The 13,737-nt window shown below is 34.9% G+C and overlaps 1 pseudogene; it reads right to left on the reverse strand.

The window, feature by feature from the left end:
• Positions 1-11,251: 11,251 nt before the first annotated feature.
• LOC119511817 lies at positions 11,252-11,923 on the reverse strand (annotated as a pseudogene).
• Between the last annotated feature and the right edge of the window lie 1,814 nt (positions 11,924-13,737).

Raw genomic sequence — 13,737 nt, forward strand, 5'->3', positions numbered from 1 at the left:
CAGAGCAGGGTAGATAGCAATTTGAAAAAAAAAAATCAATTTAGGAAAGTTGGCTTCTATGTCATAACTAAGAGTTCTAAATCAAAGGTGTTGTATTACACATTTAATCATTACTTATCTCCTAGATCTGGTATCTCCCCTAAATTCAGTGGATGATGGAAATCATGTAATGATGATTGATAGGTAACTCTTCAGTAAACCACAAATATCTGGGCACATCCTATCATAATCGTCTCAGTTTGCCTGAGCCACTATCAAAAATACCACAAAACAGTGTTGGCTTAAACAGCAGAAATTTATTGGTTCTAAGATTTGAGGCTAGAAGTCCAAAATCAAGATATTGGCAAGGCTTGCTTTCTCCCAGAGTCTGTACAGTTTTGATGCTGGCTGCCAGAAATCCCTGGAGTCCCTTGACTTGTATTTCTGTCTTCTGTCACTAGGCAATGTTCCCTCCTCTCTCTCTTCTGTAATTTCTTTTGGTTTTGTTTTGTTTTTTTTTTTGTAAGGCCTCCAGCAAATCAGATTAAGGTCCACCTTGGTTCACTTCGCCACAACTTAACTAAAAATAACATGTTTAAAAGGTCCTATTTAAAATGGGTCACACAAGAATGAGTATTAAGATTAATAGCATAACATGCTTTTCTTGGAGTAAATAAATACAGACTACCACAATGCCCTTTCCATAATTTATGGACAGGTCCTTGGGATTGTCTGCCCCATCCACTAGAGTGTAAGAATTTCAGGAAAGAAATTGTTATATGAGAATCCCCAAACCTGTCATAATGCCTCTTATAAAAAAATTGAATGAAGTACAAATGAAAAAAAAATTGTTAAAATATAGAGTACATTTCAAACCTATGTCATTTAAAATTATTGAAGATATTTTTCACTGTCAGCCAAATTGCACTTTTTCAACAAAAATACTAGCATATTTTACATTACTGTTTAATTAAATCACTCACATCTTAATTGTTTTGTTCTATGCCTGTATAAGAACTAGAGCCAGCTTTTCCTTTTTCTGATTAAAAAAAAAGGGTCTTTCAGTGTTTGCTTTATTGATTTAACAATCTCTAATAATTAAGTTTTTTTTCTCATTCTCTTCTGAACAGTTTTAGTCTACTTATAATATTCTCTTAATGATAATTTCTAGCCTGGAAGCTTATAGTTTTTACATGGGATTTCAAAAAAAAGAAAATCAATAGTCTAGGTGCATATTAGCCATGTACATATTTTATCAATATATAAGTATTACTTAACTCAATCATTTCTCATTAAAGATTTTCACAAGTTTATTGAACGAGAAGGCTGGGCCTGGAAAGGAATAGGTGGTATAAAGCAAGAAGGTAAATGAGATAGATTGCTTAAAAGGAGAGGAAAAGCAATGGTAGGATTTATGAGGGAGGATACAGGAAAAGAATTAGAAAGGAACTATTTAAAATGCAAAATTACATGATGTTCTAAGTAATTAAAATCCTACTGCTGGTATTATATCATTTTAGATTCTTAATTTTTTTAAATTTTTGTTTCCATGCAAATTCAAAAATAAAATACATCCCCCAAGCTGTGACCAAAGTTTAAACCACGACGCTGCTTTTTCTTGACTTTCTGAATAGTGTAAGCTCTCTCCATAATTGCAATTTTCTTTTCTATAATATGAGAACAACAATGTATACTTTGTAGGTGTGCTATTAGGTCTCCCTTTAATGGCAGCAAAGCATATAAAGCATTTAGCAAGCTGATTAATACATATTGCTCAATAGCTAGTATTTGTTATAATAATAAAGAGTACAAATTAAGTACACTGCATAATTAACAATTATGCAAAGGAAAATTCTGATTACTTACCAGTTAGGATCAATCTATTGTGTTTTCTTTACTAGACTTTTATGTTAACCGTGTAATCTGAAAGTGATTCTAGCTAAAACTTGCTTACATATAAATAAAACGCCATCACCACAATCATGATAATGGACATATCCAAAGTTCTCAAAAGTTTCTTGGTGTTCCTTTGTAATCCTTTCCTTCCTGTCCCTCCCTGTTCCCCCTTCTTGCCCCCAGGCAATCACTGATCTGCTTTGTAGCTATAGATTATTTTGCGTTTCCTAGAATTTTATATGAATGAAATCATTTAGGATAAACTCATTTTTGTAGATCTTCTTTCATTTAGCATAATTATTTTGGGGTATATCCATGTTGTGTGTTTCAATAGTTTATTCCTTTATATTTCTGAAAAGTATTTCATTATATAGATATTCCACAGTTTGTTTATCCTTCACATGTCATGAACATTTGGTATTTCCTCTTTTTAGGTGTTACAAATAAAATTGTTATGAACATTCCTGTACAAATCTCTGTATGGGCATATGTATTCATTTCTCTTAGGTAAAAACCTAGGAATAAGAATGGCTAGATCAAAAAAATGATTATCTTTGGAGAAATGGTCAAATTGATTTCAAATGTGGCTGTAACAGCTTAGGTTCCCACCAGTAGTGTTTGAGAGCTTCGGTTTCTCTCCATTTCCACCAACACTTGTGTGGCCAGTCCTTTTAAATTTTAGCCATTCTAATCGGTGAGTAATCACATCTCATTATGACATTTAATTTAGACTTCCCTAATGACTAATGTGTTTATTTGCCATCAACAGATCTCTGATGAAATGACTTCAAATATTGTCATTTTTATATTGGGTTGTTAATTAGGTGCACAAATGTTTAGCATTTTTCTTTATTCTTTATGAAATTACCCCTTTATTATTAAATAATGGTTTTATTTCTCACAGTCTTTCCTCTGAAATCTGTTTTGTCTGATATTAGTACAGCCACTGCAGTTTCCTTTGCTTGGTGGTACCATGGCATATCTTTTCCCATTCTTTTCACTTTTAGTCTACAAGTGTGTAGATATTTAAAGTTATTTTCTCATAAGTAGCATATGAATACATCTTACTTATCCAGTATGACAAACTCTGCATTTTAATTGGTGTGTTTTGACCATTTACATTTAAGATGGTTATTGATATAATTAGGTTTAAATATGTCATCTAGCTGTGAGTTTTTTATTTGTTCTCTTTGTTCTGTGTTCCCTTTTTCTTCCTTTTTGCCACCATTAGAATTTAGTATTAATATTTTAAAAATGTTTTGCTTTATGTTCTTTTTGCTTATTAGCTGTCTTTTTAAATTTTGGTCATTTTGTTTATTTTGTCAGTTTTTATTTCTTGGTTGCTTTTGGATTTATAATGTGCATATTTAACTTATAAGTGTATATGTCTTTATGTATAGTAAAATGGGTCTTACAATAATGTATTTTCATACTTCCTTTTCTGGCCCTTGTGCTAATACAGTCACTCATTTTACTTCTATGCTTGTCATAAACCTCACAATAACAATAACAATGTTATTGCTATTATTGTTGTTTAAACAGTTGAATATTTATCACAGGTTTTCCAGTGAGAAAATTTTTTTACATATTTACCTATGTACTTAGTGTTCCTCTTTCTTCATTTTGTACAGATCCCTTTCCCCTTTCATTTTTGTTTAACTTCTCCCGGAAGTACTTCCTTTAATGTTTTTTGAGTTGCAAGTCTGATTGTTAAATTTCTTTTTTTTTTTTTTAGTGTGCATGTGAAGTCTTTAATTTTACCAGACCCTGTGAATTTAACCTTCTTAGCTAATGGATATTTTTGTGTTCTCATAAATGCAGCTGAACTTTCTTCTACGGTGCACTTTAGTTATTTTGAAAACAGTTTTATCCTTACAGTTTTTGCTTTAACATTTGTCATATAGAATCATAGCATTTAGTCTAGGGCTAATTATTCCCCAGTATTGAAACAAAAGTCTTGTGAATTGCCCCAAGAATGATGAGGTTTTCCAATCTGGCTGATAGAACTAGACATTATTTCAGCACTTCTGTGAACTGCAAGTACCATTTCCTCTAATTCTGCAGAGTGGTTGTTTCCGGAATCATAAGTTGTTTCCTCACTTATTTGCATACATTGATATTCTACTGAATACTCTGAGATGTGTTCTCTATAGATTTCCAGAGTTCTTTCACTATGCAGCTCTTTTCTCTCTGGTAATCTGCCTTGCGAATTAAGGCCATATTTGTCACCCTGAACTCTCTGTTCACCAAGATCAATTAGCTCTGTCTGGCTTTACCCCCATGGAAACTCTCAAAGCAGTAGTCTGGGGCAATCATAGGGCTCATCTCGTTTGTCTCACTTTTCTCAGGGATTACTGTCCTTCATTGACTGATTCCAATGTGTGTAAAACTGTTGTTTTATGTATTTTGATCATTTTTAACTTATTTCAGGAGAGGAGTAGTAAATCCTGTTCCTGTTACTCCATCTTGGCCAGAAGTGGAAGGCCTATCATAACATTTGATAGATCATATTTGTATTTTTATTAAATTCTGAAGGGGACTGCAGTGATAAAGGTATTAAAAATTGCTAAAAATATAGAACACTTAATTTGAAATTCGGAACTCTTGTAAGAGGGTTTTAGGAAAAACTAATTGTGACTGAAAAATATGAAAGCAATTCTTAAAATATGTTATTCACAGTAGCATCATGGAAATGCCTAGGATTGAATCTGAAAAAATAACATGCATTGCCATTAAGAAGAAAATTCTAATACTTTGTCAAAAAATATTGAAGAAACCAAAAATAATTGGATAAATAATCAGTGTTCATAGTACAGAAAACTGAACAGCATTAAGATCAAGAGTCTCCTAAAATCCACTCATAGGTTAATGAAATCCCATAAAATTCATGGTAATGAAATACTAGCAAGCTGATTTAGAAATTTATGTCAGAGAACAAAAGCTAAAGTATCATCAAGGCATTCATTCAAAAAGTGAAACAATATGTGGGACTACTTTTGCTGGTTATGGGCAATTGTTCTGAATTGATTAAGATTTTAATTTGGCTTGGGTGAAGATCAGGTACAACACAAATAGGGAGTCAAAAGCAATAATGTGTGAAAAAAGGTGGTTTATTATTTACAAGTCCTGGAGGGGCAGAGAATATTTAGGCATCACCAACATAATGGAGCCTCAGGGCAGCAATAAAGTTTAAAATGATAACAGTTGAGGTAGTATGTCATTGGCCTAGGAATGGCCAAATGTAGCAAGGGAACAAAGTACAATTGGTTCAACAACTGGTTCAACATACAATGAAACAATCATGCAGCACTACCAGTTTATATCATTCATTGAGGAGATCAGAAAGGAGGAATGGTCAAGGCATCTTACAAGTGACATCAAAGTAATGGTAATACTAGGTTTTTAAATTGAGTGATGAGTACACTGGTGTTTATTTCTTACTTATATTTCTTTATTTTGTATATATTTAGTATTAGAAAAAATTTTGTAATTGAATAATTCTTTGGTAAAAAGAAAATAAATTTAGTTTTACATGGAAATAGATATTACATTTATATCAGTATAGATTACTTTCAGTGGCTATTTAAAAAAAATGAGTGACTTAAATGCTTACATAGTTCAGCTTTCATATCAGAGTTAGAAAATGCAGTGTTTAACACATGTCAGGGATTTATGACCTCCTATATTTGTCTTACTCTCCTTAAGGTGTGACTTATATCCTGGAGAATCCAAAATATCTGCTAGAGCTCCAGCCATTAAGTTCACATTCCATGCAACAGAAAGTAGGAAGAGGAAACAAGGGTGGCTGTTTTTTGGGGCCAATGACATAACCTATCTGATTATATCTCATTAGCCAGAACCTATGCACATGGTGAAATGGGAGATGGAAAACAGTGTACTTAAATTGGGCATATTACTGCCCTCCCTAAAATTTGATTCATTTAATAATATAGAATGGAATAATTGATATTGTCTACAATGATTGCTCTCTGCCTCCCATTAAGCAGTTAAAAAAAAAGAATTTTTTTTTCTTGATAACATCAAAAGTAAACTGAATGTAATTTCTTAGGACTGAGGTAAAGATAACTAATATAAGGTTTTTAATAGCAATGAGAGAGTAGACCTGCAGATGAAAGGTTACCAGGTTTTAAATTATAATACAAAGTCATAGGTTAATTTTTTCCACATTATTTTTCTAACTTTTAAAATTTTAATGCTTTTCCTAGTAGCTTTAAGTATGTCCTTTGATTATTTTATGCTATCATATTTACTGTTCTATGATTCTTTTTCTTCTAAAGCAGTTTTACAAACAGTCAATGAAAATTTAATTCTTCTGTTAACTTAAGAGGTTCCAAAGCCTTGCCATAAAATGAGAAGCTTGTGAGCTTATCCTTAGTGGAGATCATTTCTCATCCATCTTGTCATACCTGGAAACTATGAGAATACCTAGCACATAAATTATGTGCCTTTAGAATTCACTAGAAAAGAAGATAAGATATTTTTAAAAAATAAGCCCCCTTCCTACACTATCTAATGTTAGTCTGGAGACATCTAGATGATGTGATCATTTGTGTTTTGTTTTCCTACTGCTGTGGACCTTGTAGATATATTGAGAAATCGTCCTCCTACAACTATTGCTTCTGTTTTCTAGTGCGTATTCTTTAAGCTAAATCTTTAAATGAAGATGTGAAATAGTATTTTGAACAGTATAATGTTGAGAAGCATCTTAATTCAGGAGAAAACATTTCTTCATTTTTTTCTCATATAATGAAGAAAATGAAATCATCCTAATTGATTACTTCAATTAATAAAGTGTGTTGTTTTTTCCAACTTCAAAGACATGCATTTAAAAAATAAAGCATCCATAAATCAGAAAACAATTTTAAAGCTATTCTTACTTAATCAACTTTTAGTCAGTGATTTATCTTATTAACTTATAAATGCTGAAAACAGTAGATGAACACTAACTGAACAGTGCAGATCGTAAATCAGATAGGATTCGGAGTGAGATTACTAACCCTATTTAATTTGAGCAAAATGACAAAAATCAAATTCTGTATCTTTAATAATATATCACAGGAATAGAATGCTGCAAGCATCTGTTTAAATTTTGGAAATTAATTATAGATACTATAGCAAGTTCCTGGCAGGAAAGATAAGGCACACTAAAATTGGTTAATCTATGGAGATATTAATATCAGAAATATTTACAAAAGTTCAGGAAAAGCGGTGAGAAATCATAGGATAGTTCAATAGCCAAGATAAAACAGCAGGATGTGCTTATTACCCCAGCTTAAAGTATGAGGGGAGAGAAAAAAATTAAAATATGGAAAGAGACAATTGAGAGGAGCTGGAACCATGTGCCGAGGGATCCTGTCAGTTTATGGAGACTCAGCAGGGGGAAAGCAGGACAGTCATAAACAGTCATGACACGACAACCTCCTTCTCCAACCTCCATCTCCTGGTTTTCTGAACTTCCCAAATACAACCAGGAAGCCAATGGGAAAATCAGGATTTTATTTTTTTAATTGCAATATAACATGCATAGAGTCAGTAATTACACTTACAAATCCTAGATGAACTTTACGTATTTATAAATCCAATTAACCATGATTCAAATCAAAATATTAACATTCACAGCAGAGTGTCAGGCTTCTTCATGGCCTCTCATAATTACTTCTCCTCCACCCCCAGCCCCAGAAACCACTATTCTGACCTTTATCACTGTGGATTAATTTGGCTTGTTTTTGAGCTTCATGTAAAAAGAATTAAACAATATGTATTGTTTTGTACCTGCCTTCTTTTACACATCATTTTTTTTTTTCCCCTGTGAGATTCGTATGTGGGGTTGTATATAGCGGTAAAATATTCTTTTTCTTGTATAAATATAACAAACATGTCATCATGTCAGTTATCATTTAGGTTGTTTCATATTTGTGGCTATAATGAATATGCTTCTAAGTACCTTTTTACCTGTCTCTTAGTGAATATAAGCACCTATATTCACCAGTAGAATTAATGGCTCTTGGTATATACATGTGTTAAGATATTGCCAAGCAGTTTCCCAAAATATTTGTGGCAATTCATACTCCCACAGTGATGCATAAGAGTTGCAGATGTTTAACAACCTTAGTGGTACTTGATATTGTCTTTTGTAAATTCAGTTTTATTGGAATATAGTCACACACCATAGAGTCTATCCAAAGTATACAGTCGGTGTTCACAGTATCATCACATGGTTGTGTATATATCAACACAATTTTGATACTGTCTTTTAAATTTTGGACACCCTGGTTGGTGTTCAATGACATTTCTCTGCATTTAATTTGCATATATTTGAAAACTGATATCTGCTGGCTTTTCACATGCTCATTGGCTATTTTGATATCCTCTTTCCTAAGTGTTTGTTTGCATCACCCTTGTGTTTGGATGTTCAGTCATTTTATTTTTGCTTTGTTGGAGTTCTTTATACATAGTCCAGTATTTTTTTTTCTGATTCATGCATTACAATTATGTTTTGTCAGCATCAATATACAGTATATATAGTGTTTTTTAATGTCCTATTAAAAAATGTTTTCTACTCGAAGTTCTCAGATGCCTTCTTATAAAGGCAGTTTTTTACTTTCACAATTAAGTCTGTGATCCATATCAGATTGTTTTTGTGAGGGAAGCAGAGGGGGTCACATTTTATTTTCTTTCATAAGATATCCCATTGACCCAGTTCCATTTATTGTAAAGAATATTATTCCCCCCATTAAATTGCAGTGTCTTCAGGTCATAAATCAGGTGGTTGTATATATGTTGGTTGGTTTCTAGACTCATTTTTCAATGGGTCTACTTTTCTCTACTTGGGTTAATGTTACACTGTCTTAATTATCATAGCTTTATAATAATGTATAAGGAATTCTGAATATTTTAATATATGTGGGCCACCCTATTGCATAATCCAATTTAGGCATTGATTTTTCTGAGGCCACTCAATACCAATTTCTGCATCAGTTGGTGATCTGGCAGAACATAGATATAATAAATTGGGGGATTCATGGAGCATTTAACTATGTATGGGATATTGGCAAAGTATAGGGAACCCACAAGAAGGACTAGTAACAACAGGGAAATGTTACCATCCCTAGGCTTGAAGGGATGATGACAGGAAGCAATTATTGGAATCTGGCCAAAAAAGAAAACTGAAAGGAAAGTTGCTTCACTGGAGACATGGTGTGTTGTAGCTCTCTTCACTCACCCACCTCTATCCCTGCCCCCAGCATCACAGCAGATAAGGAAGCAGGGGAGTGAATAAATACACTGTCCTCTTTCATCTCCTGTAGACTTTTGCTGGCCAAAAAAAAAAAAAAAAACAAAAAACAACAACAACAACAACAACAACAAAAAACAAAAACAAACAAAAAGGGAGCTGGTGGGCAAGGCAACTTACTGACACTGTCTTTATTAAAGGTTGCCCTGCAGAGCACAGAACAACTTTGTAGAAGCGTGGAAGAGAATCTATTGGGGCAAATGAAATATATCTACCACAACTACGATATAGAAAAACTGCCATAATTTCTCTTCAATCCCCAAATAAGAATAAAGTCAGCACAGGGAAGCATCATGCCATTGAGGTAAATCCAAAATTTCCTTAAATTTTACCTTAAATGTTTGATGATTCCAGGGTGTTAATGATCATGGAGGACAAGAAATTTTAGCATAGCTTATACTAGTCAACTCAAAGGAAGCAAAAGGGTTTTTCATATAATGATCCCCATCACTGACCCCCTATCCCATAGTCCACTCAATTTTCTATAAGTACTTTGTACCTGAAAAATAAGTGTCATGGAACAGAGGATCAAATGAAAGTAATGGAAGAATGGAAGATCCATGACTGCTCAAAGCATGGATATAATAATGGAGAATTTATAATTTAATGGTACATAATTTTTTCTTCTTAGATTGCTCTGTTCCTACTTCCAAGGGCAACAAGCATGGTTCAAAGTTGTCTTTATTCAAGAAATTAACCTATTCTGTCAGATGTTTACTTCTCTTCCTGGTCAAGAATTGGAGTGGCACTGAGATATAGTACTTCATGTTCTGTGCTGTATTTATAATTTCTCTCTCTCTCTCTCTCTCTCAGATGAAACCATACATTTATTTGATTTCACTGATTCAAATGTCTACACTCAAGAGTGGGTCCATCAGCCTCTCTTCAGTGTTCTGACTCTGAAGTGCTTTAGCCCAACAAGGTGTGGCTCTACCCAGCTGCAGAGTCTCAGTCTGCGAGGACGCAGGAGGCTCGGCCCCTAGACAGAGCCAGAGCCACAGTAAACACAGCGGAAGGCCACAGGTACAGCTTGAGATGGCACCAGACACTGGGGGGCCGAGGTCTTTCTTCAAGACGGCAAGGCTTCAAGGGTGTGGCTCTTTGATGAACAGCTCCCCGGGCACCGCCTACTGGTCTGCAAGCCCCTCCAGCAGCTGGACCGTCAGGCTTCCCAGCTGGTTTGGGACGCCGCCAGCAGGCTTCCTTTGAGCAGCATGTGAGAAAGGGCTCCCTGTGTTTTACCATTCAGGCTCCAAAACTTTCTTGCCACATCTGGACCTGAAAGTAAGAGCTCTGATTTTTAGACGCTAGATTCTTGTTGCATTTGGACAGCACAGATAATTTGTCTTTCATATTTTCTTTGTATTTCTTTTCAATAGTTGCTTGGCCCAACATCTTTCTGTCTGCTTTATACAAGGAAAATACAAACTGAATGAGTATAGAAAAAAAAAAAAATTACAGCATTAAATTGTACAAATTACAAGTCTCTTCCAAAATATACTTGCATTAAATAAGATATGCGTTTCAGTAAGAGAGATACAGTAAATGATTCTAAGCATTCTGACAAGCTTTGGGGCATTTAGGCAGGGCCAACACTTCTGGAAGAAGCTAAGAGAATTTGCGTCGGCTCCCCGTTTGTAGCAAGTTTCTTATGGCCAATCTGTGGCTACACTGAACACATCGTTAGCCTCATTTGTTTGGGAAATTGGCTTGCCTGGGAAAAGGGTAAGTAAGCTCTAGCCTCAATTCTGAGTTCATTAAAACTTTTCAAGAATTTCATCAACAGCCTATACAGTACAGTTTCAGAAAAGTAGACGTGTCAAGGTAAGCACACAACTCTCTAGAACCCAAAACACATTACCTGGCTGTATTTAAGTTGAATTCCCCATCGCACATGGGCAGTTAGGCAGCTTTTCTTCTTCATAAACGTGGCCATGGGCTAGTACAATGCAGAGGGAACTGAGAGGGACGTGAGGTTGGGGAGAGGAAGGTTAACTTTGTTTTAGGTTAGAGAGAAGCATATATAACACGAACTCCGTGTCCTGCGATCTTTTCCTGGTATCATCTAGTGTAAAGTTTAATGTAGCCTTCAACTTTATTCCGGAAGTCCTCCTTGTCCCACAAATGACGTTCTGCAGCTTCAGTATTCAGTGGATCATCAAAATTCAAAAGGTTAGTAAATAAAGAGTTTCATCCCCAAACCATATCTTTCAACGTCTGTGTGGGACCCCAGCCAGTGCCATCGATAGGGTGTTCATGCAGCAAACTTAAGACATATCTCCTCTGTTTCTGTGATGTTGGGGTCAGAGACTCTGGTCAAGCACTTTACTTCGGGAGGCACCATGTTGTATGCATCAGAAGGTTAATCAGAAGGTTAGTTTCAAACTGAAAATTTCGGCTCTGACAGTAACCGTCATCTGGGGTTACCTTTAGCTGAAAGCAACGAAGCCTGTTTGGATCAGGAAAATGCCCTTTACATGTAGTACAAGGTAAATTAGCTTCAAGTTCTGCAACCTCTTTAACCAGAAGCTTGTTTCTCACAGAAACCCTCCGAGTGGATTCTGAAGCCGTGGGTGCCGTTCGGGACCCCTTAAGACCATCAGTCCGCTTCGATTTGCTTGCAAGAGTTAGCCTTGCTGCTCCTTTACCCTGGACCCCCGAGATGGGCGAGGCGGCCGGTTGCCCAACAAAATCCCCAGACTGCCGAGCGGCGGCGAGAGGCGACCCTTCCATAATTCTCTTTTAATATAGCGTAAATTCCACCACTTTTCTACCTGCATTCCTTGCACCAAAGAGGTCACCTTATTTTATACAGAGCCCAAGCCATTGAAGCTGGGGAGTAAAATGATGTAGTATGGAAACTCTAATTGCAGTTTTCATGATCACTGAAAGTGGTACCATGGGGAAAGCAGGAAAACTAAAGCTGAAGTTGTAGTGGAGGTCAGTGCTTTTCACAGTGTGTTATATGGATTATTGCTGGTCCACAGACTATTTCTTAAGGAAACAACATGGAATAGAAATTGAGTAATCTTTTAGCAATTTCTAATAGCATTTAAAGAGCTGCATGTGCCAAAAGCTTTTTGTTAGATACCTGCAGTAGGACCACATTACAATGTCAATAGTTTAAGGTCAGTTGGACAACTTTGCTACAAAGTGTATAAAATCTAGTATTCATTTTTCCATGGAACAATAGTTTAAGTATAATTATGGAAGAAAAATTCTTGAAACAGGATGGAGGATTAAATATGAATTTGGAAATGCAGCAACACTTGCTTCATTGTGCATAAAAGTTAAACATAAATATCCGGAGCTTGCTAAAATTGCTTTAAAATAACGTCTTCCATTCCCTGTCAATATGCTTCTATGAGACTGATTTGTGTTAATATGTTACTGAAACAAAACAAAGCTAGGATTTAGGTATCCATCTTTGTCTCAGAGTGTTGATCTCATCAACTTAACCTAAATTAGTTAAGTTAACAAGCAAGAAACAAGTCCATTTATCATATTAAATCTCAAAATATTGATGTACACTGTGTTTGTCCAACTTATGCATATTTGTGTTTAATACAGGGAATCACTGTTTTGCTCCTTGCTTTTTGTTTATTGAAACCTGAAGGAGGCAAAATGTATCAAATGTGAAAGTGATTATCTACAATTATATGTATACATTCTATGAACAATATATTAAATGCTTACACTTCTTTCTTCCCATTTTATATTTGTCCTGATTAAATTTACTGTGATGTGAATTTATGTCCCTTGCATCTAATAAAAATGGAGTTTGCAATTTATTAGTCTTTGTTTTTTGTATTTCCTTTGTTCCTTTTATTGTATTTTACCAAATTATTTTCTATAGTGAATTGGTGACTGGAGAACACTGGTGCTTCATCACAGATAGTTTGTGAATTACTGGTCTTGGTGAAAATTTAGAAAGTGAAATTGAGGACTAAAAGAAATATTAAGGGATTTGGAGGGATATAGAAGAGGAAGACTCTTCATTAGTGACTGGTGTAGTTTTCAAGCAACAGGAGAGGAGGAAAAGAAGGAGATGAAATCCAAGTTTACGGTTGAATTGAGGTACTGGTGGGACCAGCAGTAAATTTCATTAGCTGTAAATTCAGGGGGAGTTGCACATTTGGAAAAGAGATGGGGAACTAGCAAAATAATTGTTTTAGGCAACTTTAAAGGATTTTTAAATAGATTTGCTCTACATTTATGTTAGAACTAAATTTTCAATGGAAACTGTCAAATCACAGGATCATTTCATTGCCTGACCTTTCTTGACACAGTCATACAAATGTCACTTGGCTTGGGAGCATCATAGTTTTCAGTGAAATACTTTTTTCTGTTTGTCATACTGCACTGTCTCCCAGTAGTCTCATGTATACTTTAAAAGACTCAGCCAAAAGACAAAGTTGAATGACAAGCATCACATAGTACTTAGAATCATAATTACCCTAGAACAGCAAATACTTTGGGTTGAAAGTTTCTCCATGAAAATAGATTTCTGCTAACCTGCCCAATCAGTTTGCAAGATGTGCACCTAA

This window comes from Choloepus didactylus, chromosome 2, assembly GCF_015220235.1.
Source record: "Choloepus didactylus isolate mChoDid1 chromosome 2, mChoDid1.pri, whole genome shotgun sequence".
NCBI lineage: Eukaryota > Metazoa > Chordata > Mammalia > Pilosa > Megalonychidae > Choloepus > Choloepus didactylus.